Below are 7,500 nucleotides of genomic sequence, written 5' to 3' on the forward strand. Positions count from 1 at the left end.
TCCCTGCTATACGAAAGCCCCATCCAGCCCTGTGCCACCCGGGGGGTTCCAGGGTGCTGAGATGGCTGACGTTTTGCTCCGCTCACGACGGTCGCCGCGGCACGCAAGAACAGGCCAAAAACTGGCCAAAACAGCCCAAAAACGGGCCAAAACTGGCCATTTTTTGCTGCGCGAGCGAGCGGAGAGCGGCGAACAGCGAGCGAAGCGCGAGGCAGCACCGTCCCTGCTATACGAAAGCCCCATCCAGCCCTGTGCCACCCGGGGGGTTCCAGGGTGCTGAGATGGCTGACATTTTGCTCCGCTCACGACGGTCACCGCGCCACACAAGAACAGCCCAAAAACAGGCCAAAACAGCCCAAAAACGGGCCAAAACTGGCCATTTTTGGCTGCGCGAGCGAGCGGCGAGCGGCGAACAGCGAGCGAAGCGAGAGGCAGCACCGTCCCTGCTATACGAAAGCCCCATCCAGCCCTGTGCCACCCGGGGGGTTCCAGGGTGCTGAGATGGCTGACGTTTTGCTCCGCTCACGACGGTCACCGCACCACGCAAGAACAGGCCAAAAACTGGCCAAAACAGCCCAAAAACGGGCCAAAACTGGCCATTTTTGGCTGCGCGAGCGAGCGGCGAGCGGCGAACAGCGAGCGAAGCGAGAGGCAGCACCGTCCCTGCTATACGAAAGCCCCATCCAGCCCTGTGCCACCCGGGGGGTTCCAGGGTGCTGAGATGGCTGACGTTTTGCTCCGCTCTCGACGGTCACCGCGCAATGCAAGAACAGGCCAAAAACTGGCCAAAACGGCCCAAAAACGGGCCAAAACTGGCCATTTTTGGCTGCGCGAGCGGCGAGCGGCGGACAGCGAGCGAAGCGAGAGGCAGCACCGTCCCTGCTATACGAAAGCCCCATCCAGCCCTGTGCCACCCGGGGGGTTCCAGGGTGCTGAGATGGCTGACGTTTTGCTCCGCTCTCGACGGTCACCGCGCAATGCAAGAACAGGCCAAAAACTGGCCAAAACGGCCCAAAAACGGGCCAAAACTGGCCATTTTTGGCTGCGCGAGCGAGCGGCGAGCGGCGGACAGCGAGCGAAGCGAGAGGCAGCACCGTCCCTGCTATACGAAAGCCCCATCCAGCCCTGTGCCACCCTGTCACGACCTTAGCTGGAATTGCCTAAGGCGTGCGGCACCCTTGCGGCCAAAGACGCGAACTTAGCTTGCGTTGCCTAAGTCGCGAGTCACCCGTGCGGCAAAGACGCGAACTTAGCTTTGCCTTGCCTAAGTCGCGCTTCGCCCTTGCGATCTTGCTCCGCAAGGATCAGCCCACTTTGTAACCTCTCGCAGGTCCCGAAGGACCTGTAAAAGAGAAAGAGAGTTAGATCGAAAGAACGAGCAACGGACACGTCCCGAAGTCTCGCGAAAAGGAAAGCTTTACAAGCAATTCGTCGAACACCTTGTGTGCACAAGAGAAAAGAGGGAGAGGGGGAAAAACAAGGCTTTCAAGGATGAACGAACAGCTGCAAGCCCACAAACAGCCGCTCACCTGGTCCCGGACGCAACACCAAGTTCCCGTAAAGGTCACGTACGAACTTGCGAAAGAGTGTTCAACGCCCGGTATATAACCGAAGCCCCATCCAGCCATGTGCCACCCGGGGGGTTCCTGGGTGCTGAGATGGCTGACGTTTTGGTGAGCGGAGGCAGCACTCCGCTCACCTCCCGCGGCACGCGAAAACGAAGCCGTTTTGGGCTGTTTTGGGGCTGTTTTGCTCGGTTCGGTGAGCGGTCGCTTTGCAACGCTGCAGCTTGTTCGAACTTACATATTTACAAGCAAAATGACCCAAAACCATGAGAAAACATGCTGTTGGGCAGCTGTACATGCGGGTGTGAGCGACGAACGGTTCGTTGAACGGAGTTGTTGCGGGTGCGCGACGACCGTTCGTGACATTCTCCCCCACTTAAACTGTCGACGCCCTCGTCGACGCTTGTTGGTAGGTGTTGATGACTTCTTCTTCATGTCGCAGGGCGTCTTCAGGCTCCCAACTGGCTTCAGTTCGGGGAAGCTTTCGCCACTTCACCAAGTACTCTGTCTGTTCCGCTCCGTTGGGTAGCTTTATCTTGCGATCCGCCAGAATGGTTTCCACTCGCTTCTCGTAGGAGGCTGTGATGGGAGGTAGCCGAGTTGGAACACTTCGAGAAGCGTCTTGCGGATCTGAATGGTAGGCCTTCAGGTTGCTGGCGTGAAGAACGTTGTGAATTTTGAACCACGCCGGCAGCTGCAACTTGTAAGAAACATTGCCTACCCTGCTGATAATTGGGAAGGGCCCTTCATACTTACGCACCAATCCTTTGTGGACTCTTTTCCTGAAGAATTGGAGTGATGCTGGTTGGAGCTTTACCAACACCAAATCGCCAACTTTGAACTCCTGTGGTCGCCTTCCCAAATCTGCCCACTTCTTCATCCGTTTTGCCGCCTTCTCCAAGTAAGCCCGCGCAATATCGGCATTTCGATGCCACTCCTTTGCGAAATGGTAGGCTGATGGACTACTCCCAGTATACCCAATAGCCATAGTGTGCGGAGTCGACGGTTGTTGTCCTGTGATAATTTCGAAGGGGCTCTTGTTGGATGCAGAGCTCCGCTGCAAGTTGTAGGAGAATTGGGCGATGTCCAACAGCTTCACCCAATCTCGTTGATTGGCACTCACGTAGTGCCGGAGATACTGCTCTAAGAGCGAATTTATTCTTTCAGTCTGACCATCCGTCTGGGGGTGGAGGCTTGTAGAGAAGTATAACTTTGATCCCAACAATTTGAATAGCTCGGTCCAGAACCGTCCCAGAAACCGAGCGTCTCGATCACTAATGATATTGTGTGGGACTCCCCAATACTTCACTACACCCTTCATCATCAGTCTGGCCGCCTCTTCAGCTGAGCAGTGTAGGGGAGCAGCAATGAAAGTTGCATACTTTGAAAACCGATCGACCACTACAAGTATCGATCCAAGTCCCCCTACAGGTGGCAAGCTTGATATGAAGTCTAAGGAAATGCTCTCCCAAGGCCTTTCTGGTACGGGCAACGGCTCCAAAAGTCCCACCGGCTTCCGCTGCTCCACCTTGTCTTGTTGGCAAGTAAGGCATGTTCGAACATACTCCTCCACATCAATCCCCATTTTTGGCCAGTAGAAGGCTCTCTCCACGAGAGCCAACGTTCTGTGAATGCCGGGGTGTCCAGCCCAGAGGGAATCGTGACACTCTTTCAAGAGTTCACGCCTTAGATTGTCCACTCGGGGAACATAAACCCTATTCCCTTTTGTGTAAACAAGTCCCTCCTGGACCCAAAATCGTCGTGCCTTGCCTTCTTTGATGAGCTGCATCAGGATAACTGCCTGGGGATCACTATACAGTCCATCTCTGATTCGGGAAAGGAAGGTTGAGTGTAACTGACTTGCTTGGCCTCTGCCCTCCAGTTGTGCAGCATTCACGCACTCCACCTTCCGACTCAGCGCATCGGCCACGACATTCGCCTTCCCGGGCTTATATTCCATTGCCATATCAAATTCAGCCAGGAAGTCCTGCCACCGTGCTTGCTTTGGGGAGAGCTTCTTCTGAGTTTGGAAATAACTCAGGGCGATGTTATCTGTCCTCAGCACAAATCGCGACCCGAGGAGGTAGTGTCGCCAAACTCGTAGGCAGTGGATCACCGCTGTCATCTCCTTCTCATGCACTGGATACCGCCTCTCGGTCTCGTTGAGTTTGCGGCTCTCGTAGGCCACCGGATGACCTTCTTGCATGAGTACTCCACCAATAGCAAAGTCCGAAGCATCTGTATGGACTTCAAAGGGCTCTCCATAGTTTGGCAATTTGAGCACTGGTTCTTCCAAAACAGCAGCCTTTAGATCTTGGAATGCTATCTCACATCTGTCAGACCACTTCCAAGGCTGCTCCTTCTTCAGCAACTCCGTCAGTGGAGTTGCCCGCTTCGAATATCCCGCGATGAAGCGTCGGTAGTAGTTGACGAAACCAAGGAAGGATCTCAACTCTGGCACCTTCTTTGGAGTTCGCCATTCCGCAACTGCTTGCACCTTCGACTTGTCCATCCGGATGGAGCCATCACCGATTCGGTGCCCCAAGAACAGGATCTCAGTTTGAGCAAAGTAGCATTTCTCCCTTTTTACGAACAAAGTGTTCTCCCTGAGAACCTTGAAAATCGTCCGAAGGTGCTTGACGTGCTCCTCGAGCGTTTGGCTGTAAACGACGATGTCGTCCAAGTAGACGACCACGAACTTATCCAAATACTCCTTGAATAGCTGGTTCATGAGAGTACAGAATGTTGCCGGAGCGTTGGTTAAGCCGAAAGGCATCACCAAGAACTCAAACGCTCCATATCTGGTCACACATGTAGTCTTTGCTTCGTCGCCTTCAGCAATGCGCACCTGCCAATACCCCGACCGAAGGTCGAGTTTTGAGAAATACTTTGCCTTGCCCAATTGGTCGAACAAGTCCGCGATGAGCGGGATGGGATACTTGTTCTTCACTGTTACTTTGTTGAGGGCTCGGTAGTCGACGCATAATCGGAGACTCCCATCTTGTTTCTTCTGAAAGAGAACTGGAGCTCCGAAAGGTGCTTTTGAGCTGCGGATGAGACCACCGCTTAGCAGTTCACCTAACTGCTTTCTGAGTTCTGCCAACTCTGGCGGGGGCATGCGATAGGGTGGTCTCGCTGGAGGCTTCACTCCTGGCTCCAGCTCAATACTGTGATCCACGCCTCTGCGTGGCGGAAGAGTCTTCGGCAACTCAGGTGGCATAACGTCTTTGAACTCCTTCAGGACGTTGGCCACCACAGCAGGTTCTTGAATGGCTTCTTCATTGAGTGGCTCTAGCTTCATAGCAGCCACGAATGTTAGTTCGCCCTTTCGCACCCCTTTCTTCAATTGTAATGCCGAAATATGTTGGGGCTCCTTGGTTCCTCTCCGAGAGACGGGCACCACACAGGGGTCATCGCCTCCCATCATACATAGGGAATTCAAGAATGGCATCGGCACCAACTTCGCCGCGTGCATAAACTCCATTCCAAGAATCACTTGGAAGTCGTCTAGTGGCACGGCCATCATGTTGGTGGTTCCGCTCCAAGTCCCGATTCTGATGGGAACTCCCTTTGCCAATCCGGAGATTCGCCTGGCCTCCGAGTTCACTGCTTTCATTCGGCTTGGGCTCTTCTCCAATGTCAACCCAAGTCGCTGTGCTTCACGATCGGCTATGAAGTTGTGGGTAGCGCCCGTGTCCACCATTGCACGGGTCGTTTGGCCATTCAGCTTGATGTCCACATACATCAGTTCACTACTTCCTGCTTTTTGTGCCTTCGTCTTCGTGTTCTCCCCCACTTGACCCCGCATAGCGTTCAACAAACGCATTGCTCCCATTCGGGGTCCTTGCGACTCTTCATCGTCGCTGCTGGATTCAGAACTGCTTGAGCTAAGGGCAACAGTTTTGCCCTTGTCCGATCGGGGAGGGTGGATGGAAGCTGTCAAAGCGTTGAGTGCCTGCTTCTGTGGGCACTCCCTTACCATGTGCGGTCCTCCGCACAAGAAGCATCCTCCAGGTTTTGAGGCCTTGCCTTTTGGATTCGGCCCTTTGTGGGAGCTCTTCTTCTTCTGTTCGCCCCCGAGCTCCTTCCCTCGAGAATGTTTTTGAGGGCGATTGCTTGAAGATTGTTTCCTTCTCGCTGGGTCTTCGGAGGAAACGAAGTCGGTGAGCCTTTCTGCAGCTGCAATTGCCCCGACCACGTCGGTAACATTCCTTCGATTCAGCTCTTGCTGAGCCCATGGTTTCAAACCATCAAGGAAACTGAACAACTTGTCCTTCTCGGACATGTCCTGTATGTCCAGCATCAGTGCAGAAAACTGCTTTACATAGTCTCGGATGGTGGTACTTTGGCGGAGTTGTCTCAACTTCCTTCTTGCGACGAACTCTGTGTTCTCCGGTAGGAACTGAGTTCTCAACTCCCGCTTCAAGTCTTCCCATGTGTCGACTCGACACCGACCTTGTTGGATCTCCTCCCAACGAGTTCGCCACCAAAGTTTCGCATCTCCATTCAGATACATTGTTGCTATAGAAACTTTGGTATCTTCAGAATCGGGCCTCGTAGCTCGGAAGTATTGTTCCATGTCGAACAGAAAGTTCTCGAGCTCCTTGGCATCTCTGGCCCCTCCGTATCCATGGGGCTCAGGTGCCCTCAAGTTTTGTGGCGGTGCAACGCGGGTGTTGCCTCCTCCCGCATTTAGCGTTCTTGTGAGCATAGCCACCTTTGCCGTGAGTTCCGCCACAACGTCTTGTAAGTGCAGCACGGAGTCCTTGGTGTCATCGGACAGTCGGTCGACTAGGGCCTCGACCTTGTCGATCCTGGACTCCGCTTCCTCTTGCGAGCTCTCTACCCCAACAAGTCTTTGTTGGCCATGGTAGAGTTCCTCCATGCTCGCTTCCAGAACATCCAGGCGGGTTTCCGCCGTCGTGAGTCTCTCCTTATGACTCTTTTTCCCAGTTAGCGCACCAGATTGCGCTTCCTCCGCTCGCGGAGAGTTACCAACTTCTCGCTCATCCTGTTCGCTGCCGCGATCCTCGTGAGCGGCTCCAACAGCATGAGAGCGAGTGTGCACATGCAGCCCACCTGCGGCTGCTTGGGGCAAGGGTCCAGCTTGCCCCGTCTTGCTCGATTCGCCACGATGCTTTGCCATGGCGAAGTTGCGAAGTTCGTTCGCTGTTCGATCGAAGAGCTTGCCCGCTCTGATACCACAATGTCACGACCTTAGCTGGAATTGCCTAAGGCGTGCGGCACCCTTGCGGCCAAAGACGCGAACTTAGCTTGCGTTGCCTAAGTCGCGAGTCACCCGTGCGGCAAAGACGCGAACTTAGCTTTGCCTTGCCTAAGTCGCGCTTCGCCCTTGCGATCTTGCTCCGCAAGGATCAGCCCACTTTGTAACCTCTCGCAGGTCCCGAAGGACCTGTAAAAGAGAAAGAGAGTTAGATCGAAAGAACGAGCAACGGACACGTCCCGAAGTCTCGCGAAAAGGAAAGCTTTACAAGCAATTCGTCGAACACCTTGTGTGCACAAGAGAAAAGAGGGAGAGGGGGAAAAACAAGGCTTTCAAGGATGAACGAACAGCTGCAAGCCCACAAACAGCCGCTCACCTGGTCCCGGACGCAACACCAAGTTCCCGTAAAGGTCACGTACGAACTTGCGAAAGAGTGTTCAACGCCCGGTATATAACCGAAGCCCCATCCAGCCATGTGCCACCCGGGGGGTTCCTGGGTGCTGAGATGGCTGACGTTTTGGTGAGCGGAGGCAGCACTCCGCTCACCTCCCGCGGCACGCGAAAACGAAGCCGTTTTGGGCTGTTTTGGGGCTGTTTTGCTCGGTTCGGTGAGCGGTCGCTTTGCAACGCTGCAGCTTGTTCGAACTTACATATTTACAAGCAAAATGACCCAAAACCATGAGAAAACATGCTGTTGGGCAGCTGTACATG

Source organism: Musa acuminata, unplaced genomic scaffold (assembly GCF_036884655.1).
Source record: "Musa acuminata AAA Group cultivar baxijiao unplaced genomic scaffold, Cavendish_Baxijiao_AAA HiC_scaffold_78, whole genome shotgun sequence".
Lineage (NCBI taxonomy): Eukaryota > Viridiplantae > Streptophyta > Magnoliopsida > Zingiberales > Musaceae > Musa > Musa acuminata.